The following is a 13,588-nucleotide window of genomic DNA, read 5'->3' on the forward strand; positions in this document are numbered from 1 at the left end:
ATTCTGGGGAAGAATAATAAATGATTACCAGGCAGAATGGATGGGAACACGGGGTGAACTAGTAAATTGCTATGTTGGAGTTTGAACAAGTCTAAGAGACAGCCATCAGCTTGCCAAAGGGTCTGTTCAGGTTTGGTTCACATTCTTGATCTTCTTTTCTTCAATAGATAATGAGACCACAGTAATGGAAAGAAAAACCAATTATTTTCCTTTGCGGGCCCAAACTTTAGGCAGATAACGGAACTTCAGAGATCAACTTTATCCTATGCTTTGGGGGAGACCCAGATTAGAGGGACCTTGAGGCTTCTTCAGTTCAGCATGTCAAAATGTCATATTTTGGGGCATTGGTTTCTAAGCTCCAACATTAACATTTATCATTTTTGTTATTAAATGAAAATTTCCACATGCTGAAAAAAAATGCTTGTGGTTTGATTTTTGAAACAAAGTTCCTGTACTTATCAGTTACATAAACAAACGAATTACTCATTTTAATTAAGCTTCTTTAAGTTGGGATACTGTCACTTCCAACCAGATAGCATTGAATAATATCTATACCAGTACTAGGTATAGAGTACTATGACTGGCATAGCCTAGATCACTTGCCTACCTGGAGTAAAAGAGAGATACTGCTGAGGGACATCTCAGGTGTGGGAAAGGCATTACGCCAAAGAATAGGGCCATTCCTAGTAAAAGACAACAAAAGAAATTCAAGGAGACAAAAACATGCATTAAGTAATCTAATGTCAACTACTATCCTGAAAATCTCTCTCCCTAACTGTCCCTGTTTTCTGTGGGTTACAACAGCCACATTAATCACAGAGTATTAGTCCCATCACTATGACAACTACTGAAAATCTCATGAAGAAAATGATTTACAATTAGAAATAAAGATATAAGAAATAAAAAGATCATTAGAGGAGGCTTCAACATGATGAAGTGATATTTAATCTGAATTTTGAGGAAAAAACATGTAATAAGACAAATTCAAGACTTTAGGGTTAAAGTTGTCCTAAATGTAAAGTCCCTTTAACTCTAAAGAATTTAGAAAATTCTGCTCTAATTCACATGTAGAAAGAAGCAAGAGACAGCTGCTCTCACCCTAACAACAATAAGGCTGGAAAAGCTACAGAATAATAATTTTTTAAAGCCCATTAGAAAAGAAGACAAAGAAAGTCACGTGAATTAAATACCAGAGAGCAACGTATCCTTTTCAAGAGAGAAGAGACACACCACTGGTTTCATACCTGGCAGAACTTCAAGAAGGAGAGGAATATACCTGAAACATAGTCACCAAAATTTGAATGACCTTTTAATAGCTTCATATGGTAAGCATGGTAGGTCACAATCTGAAGGAGCCCCAGCCACAGAGCAGGGCTCCGAGCACACATTGTTGTTTCCGTGAGTCTTCCCTGAGTGCTCAGGAGTAGTATATCTTCCCAACATGGCAAAACCCCGTCTCTATAAAAAATACAAAAATTAGCTGAACATGGTGGCACACGCCTGTAATCCCAGTTACTCGGGAGGCTGAAGCATGAGAATCACTTGAACTCAGGAGGTAGAGGTTGCAGTGAGCAAGATCATGCCACTGCCCTCCAGCCTGGGGGCCAGAGTAAGACTCCATCTCAAAAATAAACAAGCAAACAAACAAACAAACAAACAAAAAGTAGGTGCAGACAAGACCTGGTAGAGATACCCCTTGAGATGGCGTGAGTGTTTGTGTGTGTATGTATAAATATGTTTTTTATATTAGGCATTGTGCATATATGCATATATATGATTTCTTTATATAATATGACATTATATATTTTATATTATATAGTACTATATAATATTTATATTTATTATAAAGTATAATATATGCACATGTAGTATATAACATGTATAAATATTTAATTTCTTCTCTCTCTCTCTCTTTTTTTTTTTTTTTTTTTTAATTGCCCAGGCTGTAGTACAGTGGCACGATCTCAGCTCACTGCAACCTCTGCCTCCCGGGCTCAAGTGATCCTCCCACCTCAGCCTCCCAAGTAGCTGGGACTATAGGTGTGCACCACACACCCAGCTAATTTTTGTATTTTTGTAGAGGTGAGGTTTTGCCATGTTGCTCTGACTGGTCTCGAACTCCTGGGCTCAAGCAATACTCCTACTTCAGCCTCCCAAAGTGCTGGAATTATAGGCATGAGTCACTGTGCCCAGCCAATATGTAATTTATTTAAAAACCTTTTTGTCTGAAGCTAAAATACTAACAATGATTATGCTGTTTATACCATATGTAACAGTAAAATATAAAATCATAAGAACATAAAGCATGGAATGAGATAGAGGAAATTATTCTATTTTAAAATTTCTTGTATGTTTCATTCAAGTAGGATGATTTAATAATTCACACTGTAAACTCTGAAGCAATTATGAAAAATAAATTTAACACAAAAATTATAAAGATAATACATAAGAGAAAACATAATACATAAAAGATAATACATAAAAAACTAATGCAATTCACTCAAGAGAAGTCAGGAAAGGAGGAACAGTAGAACAAGAATACACGAATGAAATATAAAACAAACAGGAACATGGAAATCTTAAATACAACTATACCAATAATTAGACTAAATGTAAACAAACCAAACATAGTTGTTGAAAGATAGATATTATTAGATTGGATTAAAAAATCATGACCCAACTTTATGCTGTTTATAAGAAACATATTTTGGTTATGAAACACAGGCAGGTTGAAAGTAAAAGGGTGGAAGAAGGTGTAGCCTGCATGGTAGATGATGTCCAGAGAAGGAGCCATCAATTCCTTCTTTGCCTGGACAAGCAGGCTACTTCTCACATCAAAAGGGTACAATGTAATTATCCCCTTGAACTTAGGCTTAGACTGACTTTAGTGACTTGTTTAACAAACATAACACAACAGACATGACATTCTGGGACCTCAGAGGCTACTTGATCATAAACCTTGCAGCTTCTTCCTGAGATTCTTAGAATGCTTGCTTTTTGGGTGCTCTCTTTGAGAAACCAAGCACCAGGTAGCGAGAACCCGGGGTCCTTCCCTGTATAATAAGGAAAATGAGAGGAAGGGGACAGAAATCATATGAAGAGATCCCTCCACATGGACAGAAACATCTGGAATAGGAGAGATGTATTTCTCCACAGAATTCCATAACGTTGGTGTTTTTGTTTTTTTTCTTAACATATTGGACTTACCTATGAAGTACAGGGTCAGTTTGGAGTGACAGAAAGAAAGTGGGTAGCAATCACAATAGGGTGGAGATACGGGAATATTGGGCTACCCCTGCATGAGGTTATTTCCACAATGCCACTGTCCTTTGGGTATTCTCCTGGGACCATTGGAGAGAAACATTGATTTCCCTTCCCTCGGAATGCTCTAAAGTGAATTTGATTAATAAAATAATTAAGATAACTTCAAGTTCTTTCCACACCCAAGGCTGAAAATCCATTCACCATTCTATTTCCCACCCTAAATAATATCTAGGCACATTGTCTGACATAATATATAAGAAGTTCGTCAATGAGGTTGAGTAACAAATATTCAATATTCAATAAAACATTCAACAAAAATGCAATAAGAAGCTTCAATAATAAAATGTCAGCAATGCAGAAATGACCCAGATTTTCATGTAAACATCCTCTATTATTCTATTAAAATTGAGAGACATTATATTCCAAACATATTGAAGTCCAAATTGAAGTTATTTTGCCCTGATGAATAAACCTTTTGTAAATTAAAGTACAAAGGCATTAAAATTAAAAATCAGTTCTCCTGGCCTAGTGACATAATAGTCCAAAGTCTGAAATTCAAAATTCATCCTTCCTAATTCAATTTCCTTCAGGTTAAGTTCTTAATGCCTCAGTAAAGCTGTGGTTCCTTCAGCAGTCTTCTTAGTTTGCTTCTTCTTAGAATGGAAGTAGTTCCTTCTGAACATCAAAAGAGATATGAGTTCAGTGTTAGCTCTCTGCATGAATCCATTTCCTAAGATCTTGAACATTTACTATGATACACAAGTTTATTGTAGACCTGGCTTCACAACTACCAACTTGATAAAACAAGACAATTCCCAGTCTCTAGACAGTTACTGCAGGCAAAAGTATATACACAAAGCCCAGTTCTAAGAGTTGCTAAAGGCAATATGGCAAACATTCAATGATGTCTGAAGGAAAGAAAGTAGACAAACTATTGGTTCAGCATCACCATGTGCAATCAGTTGATGTCTGTTGTTCAGAATCCACAAGTTGCAAACTTGAAATCAATGGGATGAAATCTACCAGCAACACATTAATGATGGCACTATTCATTCACCATTCCTGTGGACAATCTTTCTAAACTCACTGTGTCATTTCTCAGAGTGGTATTTGAGATATTTCTGCCTTCTTACAAAGTTTAGAAATTTGAAATGATGGCAGCCCAGTCAGCAAGTATTATTTGAGGTGCTCATCTTTCCCAGCCAATGTATTTAACTACTTAGTCTTTCTTGTTCTTTTCTCTGGGCTCCTGGAATTTCCATGCTGACTGCAGGTGAGTGGTGCCTTGTAATATGGCCTCCACAGTGTCTGTGAGAAAGCACTTATCAGCTTGTGCTGCTACCTCTGCTTCTTGCATTATAATTGCTTAGGGAAGAATTTCACCTTCACATTGAATATATTTAGCCAGAAAAGAACACTTAACTCGATATCCACTTGCAGAAGAATGAAGTTGGACCCTCTACCTCACATCATATACAAAAGTTACCTCAAAACAGATCGAAGATTTCAATGTAAGAGTTGAAACTATATGCTAAATGAAAGAACCTAAGCACAGAAGGCCACTTATCATATGATTCCATCAATGGAATCATTCTGTACATTTATATGAAATGTCCAGAATAGACAAATCCAAAAGGACAGAAAATAGAGTAGTGATTACTAAGGTATGTAAGAAGAAGGGAATGAGGAGTGACTGCTAATGCATATGGGGTATCTTTTAGGAGTGATAAAATGTTCTGGAACTCAATAGTGGTGATGGTTGCATAATCTTGTGGATATATTAAAATCCACTGGATTCTTCACGTTAAAAGGTAAATTGTATTGTATATGAATTATATCTCATTTTTACAAGAAACAAGGAAAACACTCAGCATACTTTTGAACCAAAGCTGTGGTTGATACTTCAGAATCTTGTGCCCCTAGAGCCCAGTGAGGACCAATACCATCCCATATCCTCAAGATGCTATCTTTCCCCTTTCCACAAATAATTCATGTTATTTGGCATGTTCTCTTAGAATAAGTTCTACCTGATTTTGCAATAATCATTTCAAAAAAGCAACTATTTATGTAACTCAAGATTCTTCAGGTTGCCACGTTGAACTAGGTTCAGCTCGACAGTTTTCTGGTCTTGGGTGGGTATATGTGTCTGCTTTCAGCTTCTGGTCAATGAGGGGTTACCTAGTCTAGGACGGCTTTAGCTGAGTGGATCATCTTTGCTCTACATAGTTGCTCATTCTCCAGCTGGGCTGGGATTGTTGTCATGGGGCAAAGCAGAGTTCCAAGAAAGAAAAAGGAAATGTTCTTAGAGGAAAGGAAATATCATTACTTGCATTGCATTCTATTGGCCAAAGCAAGTCATGAAGCCAGGCAAGATTCAAGAGAAGCAACATATGTTTCTTTGCTTGATAAGAGAAGCTGCGAAGTCACATTCTAAAGGTTATGAATTCAGGAAAAACTAAAGAGTATTGGGCATTTTTGTAATATACCACTTCCTAAAGCAGAAGTTCCAAGACAACATCTATGCAGTGGGTTTAGAGAACAACCAGCACACATCAGAGAGGTGGGATGGAAGGTTCCAGAAAGGAAATTTCTAAGAGAAAAAAAAAGGAACCAAACGAATAGACAACCAGATGTGTTAGGCCAGACTGAAAGGTATTTTAGCATTCTGTCAGAAACTACTAATATAGATTGCAGGATCACAGAAAACAATCTCTTCAGGTGTGATATGGTTTGGCCACCAAAATCTCATCTTAAATTGTAGTTTCTATAATCCCCATGAGTTGTGGAGGGAGTCCATGGGAGGTAATTGAATCATGGGGGCGGTTACCTCCATGCTGTTCTCATGATAGTGAGTGAGTTCTCATGAGATCTGATGGTTTTATAAGGGGCTTTCCCCCTTTGGCTCAGCATTTCTCCTTCCAGCCATCATGTGAAGAAGGACATGTTTGCTTCCTCTTCCGCCATGATTGCAAGTTTCCTGAGGCCTTCCCAGCCATGCGGAACTGCGAGTCAATTAAACCTCTTTCCTTTATAAATTACCCAGTGGAGTTGGGCACAGTGGCTCATGCCTGTAATTCCAGCATTTTGGGAGGCCAAGGTGGGCGAATCACCTGAGGTCAGGAGTTCAAGACCAGCCTGGTCAATATGGCAAAACCCCATCTCTACTAAAAATATAAAAATTTGCAAGGCGTGGGGGCACACACCTGTAATCCCAGCTACTTGGGAGACTGAGGCAGGAGAATCACTTGAACCTGGGAGGTGGAGATTGCAGTGAGCCAGGATCGCACTATTGCACTCCAGCCTGGGCAAGAAGAGTGAAACTCCATCTCAAATAAATAGAAATAAATACATAAATAACACAGTGTCAGGCAGTTCTTTATAGCAGGGTGAGGACAGACTAATACAAGGTGTCAAGTGGGTAATACAATTATGTGAAGTGGCCAAAGGTAAGTCATCAAGGAATGAACTGGAGAGTACATGCCCAACTTAAAACATTCAACTTATTAGCTTCAGAAAAACTAAAAAGGGTTTCAAATATACTTAATATAGTATATTACAGACTTCATGGTATGTGTGGTTATATTTACATATTCACCTACTTACATATTTACATGGTCATAATAATGCAAACACTGAATATTAATTTAACAACTAAAAATGTGATGTAACTACAATGGGAAAATAAAGTAGGGAGAGGTGTATGTATTTGAATCAGGAGAAACAGAGTAAGAGCTGGAGAATAAAAACCCAAAGATCAATAGAAAACGTAAAACATCTCAAGTATGAGTATTGCTGGTATAAACTAAGACAAGTCTTTGATTTACTGAAAAAGTCCAAAGATACATGCTGAAACACAGAGATGTAAAGCTAGGCAATGATGTTAGGTTGTCCTATATGTTAGATTAGTATCTGTATTTGTCTAAAAATAAGTTTATTTGAAAAAATCTGGGCAAAGTGGTGCAAAAGATAATTTAAACCATGTGCTAATTATACCTAAATACATGTAGAGGAAACAGTTTTTAAATTTCCAATTGCAAGTTATCAATCTTCTTGGCTGTCCTTAAAAAAGTAGTTAATGTAGCTGCAGAATGATAATAAATGATTTTGAAACCTCCGTTTACTGGAAAGATTTCCAAAATTCATCAGTATTTATTTGAAATGACTCTACCCACGAGCATGGGTTGAAAGTCGCTACCTCTAATGACTTTAAGATACCCTTCTCCTCCTTTAAGATAAATGTACTAATTTTGTCCTAAGTAAAGTCTGCTATTTTAAGGACAACCTTAAACTTCATATTGAGAAAATTAGTATGTGGAAATTCATACAAAATCTACAATAGAAGAACATGAAGGCAAAAACATTCTGGAATGATGAAATAATCTTTTAGTCCCCTGGTTTGGGTGCAGGTACTTATTTTTAGCTCAGAGGCTTTATAATTTTTATAAAATAAGATTACCTATAAATCTTCCTTGTCAGAAAACCAACAGTAATTGACAGTGTTTTTCGGATTTTGGCTTCCTTGAAGCAATTCTCTTTCATTTTCTGTATTTTGAAAACCACATACCAAGGCCAATTAGATTGATGTATTGGCTAGTCGGCATGGGTAACCTACAGAACTAGAAACTGGCCAGAGCCATTGCTCCCACAGGCACACTCATGAGGCACACCTGAATCTCATTCAACCTTTCACTGTGTAATGCCCTCATTTTAAGCAGAGTCTGTGGGTAATAAACAAAGTACATCTCAGTGGTAAAGCCACTCTATCCTGTTGAGCAGACCACATCTTCAGAACCACAGGGAAACCAAGCATCGTTTTGTGATTTTTTTTAAAGGCCAACGACAAGGAATCAGACCAATCTGTAATTTCTGGCCTTTGTGTCTTATCTCTTAAAATCGTAGATGGAGATGGGGTGGAGAGAAAAATAGGGGATTATGAGCAAACATTTTAATAATTTTAAATTACTTTGTGATGGCCATATTCCATAGAAACAGAATGACTATTGGGTTAAAGATTAAAGACAAGTTTTTACTTTTTAAATTGAATTGAGTAGACGCTTATTGGGTATATACTTTGTAAAGAAGCCTGGGCTAGGCAGCATAGGATTTGTTAAGATGAGTAGTTTACAGGCCCAGGCCTAAAGATTTTACAGTTTAGTCATGAAATCAGGTATTTAACCAGGGTGTGCAAACTCACAATCTCTAGGTATACCTTGCCCACAGCCATGTTTTAGTTGCTTGTTTTGTTGAGTTTCTAATTTGAACGTTCTAAGCTGTGTATGAACTCTCCAGCTCATTTTCTGCTGATTTACATTCAGCCACTCCACACAATTACATTATCCACTGGGCCCCTGATGGAACTGAATTTACAACATTGATATAAACATCAAATGTACTACATCAGCAAATGAAATAAATTGGGAGAGAGTGTGTTAGAGGAAAACACATATTTTTGATCTGAAAGAGACTCACTCACAAATCCTGATTCTGCCACTTAATATCTATGTGATCTTAAGCAAGTTATACTTATTTGAGCCTTAGTTTTTTAACTAAAAATGAAGCTAAAAATATTACCTCACATTATAGTGGTGAAGACTAGACAAGATAATATTTCTGATTAGCACCGGATCTGCCACATTGCAACATCACTATATAATCTGGCATCTTTCCCTCCCCTTGAGTAGGTGAAAATGGAAGCTTAGAAGGATCCATTAATTCTCTCTGGGTGGTCAGGGAACACTTCACAAAATCAAGTGGTCATTTGAACTGGATTATAAAGGAAGGAAAAGATTGAAATCAGCAAGGAAGAGATGTGAGACTTTCTAAGGTTTAGGGTCTCCTATTGTGGGTAGATGGGAAGCCAGGTCACTGATAAGGGTTCTGTGGGGTCAGGGATGGTAGAGAACATCCTCTTAGAGTAAGTAGGAGCAAGTTTGGAGCAGGTATATTGCCACTCATCACTTGCTTTCACATGTGGCCTTCAAGTACCACTGGCTATATTTATAGGGTCTAGGACAGAGCAGACCCTGGTCCCTGGAGCTGAGATCTGGAGTATGAGAAATTAGAAGTCCATTTATGTCAGACAAACATGAAAGGGAGCATTAGACCTTAAGGACAAATCCCACAATTCTAAGCATGCACAGATATTTATTGAGATAAATTCAGATGAGATGTCTAATTCAAATGGTTTCTCCCAGGATTTAGTAAGAAGAAAATTATGTTTTACATAGTTCGTAAGATTACCGGAATATGTCATTTAGGTCCTTCTGAGTAGTCTATAACTTCTACAGGTAGCAGACAACTCCCTAATATAAGGAAAGAGTTAGTGGTTGTGAATGCTTGTATTGTGGACAGATGAGTAAGTGGTTTGTTCTGTGCTAGTGGTTGTGAATGCTTGTATTGTGGGCAGGTGAGTAAGTGGGTTGTTCTGTGTAGATTCTGTAGTGTCTGAGGAGTCACAATTTATGTAGGATAAGTAGAAACAGAACGTGCTTGTGGGACCAGTTAAATTGCTCCATCAAGCCATCAGTCTGTAGAAGGTGATGGTAAACATGTTTGTAGACATGAAGGAATTTTAACAGCGCTTTTATCATCTAGATAACAACTTGCAACAAATATCTAAGATAAGATTGGTACTTTAAGGAGAAACATTTTCCTTTATAAGAAGAGTTGCCGAATTATCATGAATGTGGAAAGAAAGGAGTGAGATGGTGAAATTCAGCAGATAAAGTATGCTGTTTAAGAAAGTGCATCTACTTTCATGACTGTAGTAGGATAAAGGATGTGAGATCTAAAATATACTCTGACATGAACATGTCTAAAGGAGTACAGGAGTTAGGAGTAAAAGTTCCCCCCTCCCAGGGGTTTTGGTTATTTTTACAGACATGCTTCTATCACTCAGACTAGGGACCCAAGCACCAGGCACCTCACCTTACCACACCGTTGGTACTGTGGCCCTTACCTGGTGATGTATGTGGTTTTCAAATACACATAAGAGACTCAACAAGCAGCTATATGTGTAGGCACACTATGGCTTGCTATGATGTGAGTTGTGGCAAAATTCTAGCCCTGTAGAAATCTATAAATGCCAAAAATGGGAAGATTGTAATGTTCTGGAACTCATCAGGCACTTTCCTAAGACTTTTTCTAGTTCTCTAGTCAAGATATTGAACAATTCTGCACAGGCGATCGAGTGAGAATGCAGAATTCAGTGTATGAAAGCCCGCAAAATCTACCCCTTAAAAAATGAGTTCACAGTGCTGGCCACATCCCTGCTGATAAAGCTGTCCAACGTGACAATTCTGTGTTCAGAAATCGGGGTCAGTTCCATATTTGAGGTTACCATGTTGAAGCTGCAAACCACTCACCACTTCACCTGCTCAGACAAAGCCGTACTTCATCACAGTCTCTCTTGACTGCAGAACTCTGGGCCTCTATCGGTATCTGCTTTTACCATTATATGTTGGGAAACATGGATGGACTCCCCTCAAATCTCTCAGGAGTCATGAGTGTGAACAGATTTTAGCTTCTAACATTTGAGGCTTATCAGAGGGCTTCCTTGATCCTTGATTTTTTGTTTTTGTTCTTCCCCACAGTGCTATGTGGTATACTACAGCAGAGTGACACATATATAGCAGGGCATGGGATGTGACTATTGACCCCCACCAGAGCAGCTGGATCTGATATCTTCTGTAGCACAAGAAGTGTCCAAATTGCTCTCTTCAGGGAATGCCTGAAATGGCTGTCAAGGGTTGTGTTGTACTGAACTGTCGGAAAGACTCTACTACAAGTAGATCCTAGACAAATGGTAAACTCACATGATTATTGGTGGCATAAAAATACACCCATGGGAACTTCAGATTCAAATTTACATTTTCAAGTTCTCTTGAAAAATAAAGATATAAAAACAAAGGCTCTACATTCCCACATGACAACAATCTACAGAATCTGAATAAAAACCATCCCCTTCACACTGGCACATTCTCTCTAATCACCACAATCTTCTTCACTTCCTCTTGTGTTATAGGGACTAGTTTCCTCATTTACATTTGTGCTTGCATATCCTAATTTAAAGGAAGAAAGAAGCCAGAGGGTGTAGCATGATAAAAGGAAGGAAGGTATGAAGTATGAGTTATTTTAAAAAACACACACTAAGCTACGGGGATGGAAGGAGAGATTGGAACAATGATGAGAAAGGCTGTGAAAACCATCCTAAGCTCTTGAGCTTTATTCTTTAGTTAATGTTACAAAGGCCTTTATCTAAGAGTTGAACAAAATGTAAACTGTTTTAGAGAGATAACTTCAGAAGCAGTGTGGAGGACATAATGTAAAAGTTAAACAGTAGAAGCAAGGAGGTTATGACAGAAGAGTGCACATAAGAAAATGTGAGTATGACCTGTAGACATGCCCATAATCACGGAAAGTTAAGGAAGGAAAATTGGAGAGAATCCAGAGATGGAATCTAGTTATCAATTGACTGGGATAAAAATAAGGAAATGCAGATGAGTATGATAACTCTAGTCTAAGTGTCTGGGAGAAAAACATTAATTCAAAAGATAAATTCAGGGGAATTAAATTGGGAGAAAAGTGAGTTCTGTTTGAATGTGTTAAAATGGAGGGAAGAACTAATCATTTAACATAAACACATCCTGCAAATGGAGCTCAGGAGAAAAGGAAGAACTAAATGCATGAGAACTTGGAAATCCTCAACATAGAGGTGATATTTGAAGCTAAGAACTAGGTAAGATTGCCCATGACAATGAGAAGAGGGACACATAGAGCCTTCAGGAACGCTAGACTTACAGAGATGGTGATGGAAAAAGTGCCAATAAGTGAGACTAAGAAGAAAACATAAGTGAGATGGAGATTTTATGACTATTTTCCATTTGCCCTTCCAAATCCACTTTCCACTGTGCTCTGTGCTCTGGGAGGCTGACCTGTCTGAGCTGCATCCATGGCTCTCTTGTCCTCTGGCATGGGGTCTAATTTGGCCAGTGGGAAGCCTTGGTCAAGATCAGAGGTTAGGAAGAAAGTAAAGTTAGGTTATTTATTCTCCCTTGCTGCCTCCCTACCAGACTACCCCAAGTTAGCCATATCCCTCTCTGAAGTCCACAGCTTCTGTCAAGTGGTCTGCTCCATGCAGCAGTTCTGATAGCTGCTCCCACCTCTTGCCCCTAGAGGTGGTCACAGACACTCCTATCTTTAGTCCAAGAGAACTGCCCAATCCGTTGTTCACTTCTTGTACCCTGTCACATCTTTATAAAGAGCCCCTTCATTACACTCACTTCAATTACTCAGTGTGAATGTACCATCTATTTCCTGCTAGGATCCCCTCTGATTCAAGGGGTAAATCTAGGAGGGTGCAATATTCTGGAAGCCATTATAGAAGAGTTTACATAAATGCCACAGAGCATGTAACAGGATGAAGACTAAAAAGAATCAGGCTTTGACTTTCTCTTCTTTTTCAGAAGACTGGTGTGTGCAGGAGACAGGTTGGAAGGTTTGGTGGAAGAAAGGAAGAAATGAATGGTAAGAGAAAATAAAGGCAATGAGTAAAAGCTATTGCTTCAAAACAGCTGATGCTCTATGGGTACAAAGGGGAGCTAAGACCTTAGTCTGAAACAGAGCTAATCTATGTCTTTAAATTTAAGGAGAGACTGAAACAGCACCACAAAACTTGCCTTTCTTTTTTTTTTTTTTTTTTTGGAAGGAGGCAAAGGACATGAACAGACACTTTCCAAAAGAAGACATTTATATGGCCAACAAACATGAAAAAAAGTCAACATTACTGATAATCAGAGAAGTGCAAATCAAAACCACAATGAGATACCATCTCACACCAGTCAGAATGGCAATTATTAAAAAGTCAGGAAATAGTAGAGGTTGGCGAGAAGGCTATGGAGAAATAGGAATGCTTTTATACTGGTTGGTGGGAATGTAAATTAGTTCAACCATTGTAGAAGACAGTACGGTGATTCCTCAAGAATCTAGAACCAGAAATACCATTTGACCCAGCAATCCCATTACTGGGTATATACCCAAAGTAATATAAATCATTTTACTATAAAGACACATGAACACATATATTTACTGCAGCACTATTCACGATAGCAAAGACATGGAACCAACCCAAATGCCCATCAAAGACAGACTGGATAAAGAAAATGTGGCACATATATACCACAGAATACTATGCAGCCATAAAAAGGAATGAGATCACGTCCTTTGCAGGGACATGGATGAAGCTGGAAGCCATTATCCTCAGCAAAGTAACAGCAACAGAAAACCAAACACCACATGTTCTCACTTATAAGTGGGAGTTGAACAG

The sequence above is a fragment of the Macaca fascicularis genome, chromosome 6, assembly GCF_037993035.2.
Source record: "Macaca fascicularis isolate 582-1 chromosome 6, T2T-MFA8v1.1".
NCBI lineage: Eukaryota > Metazoa > Chordata > Mammalia > Primates > Cercopithecidae > Macaca > Macaca fascicularis.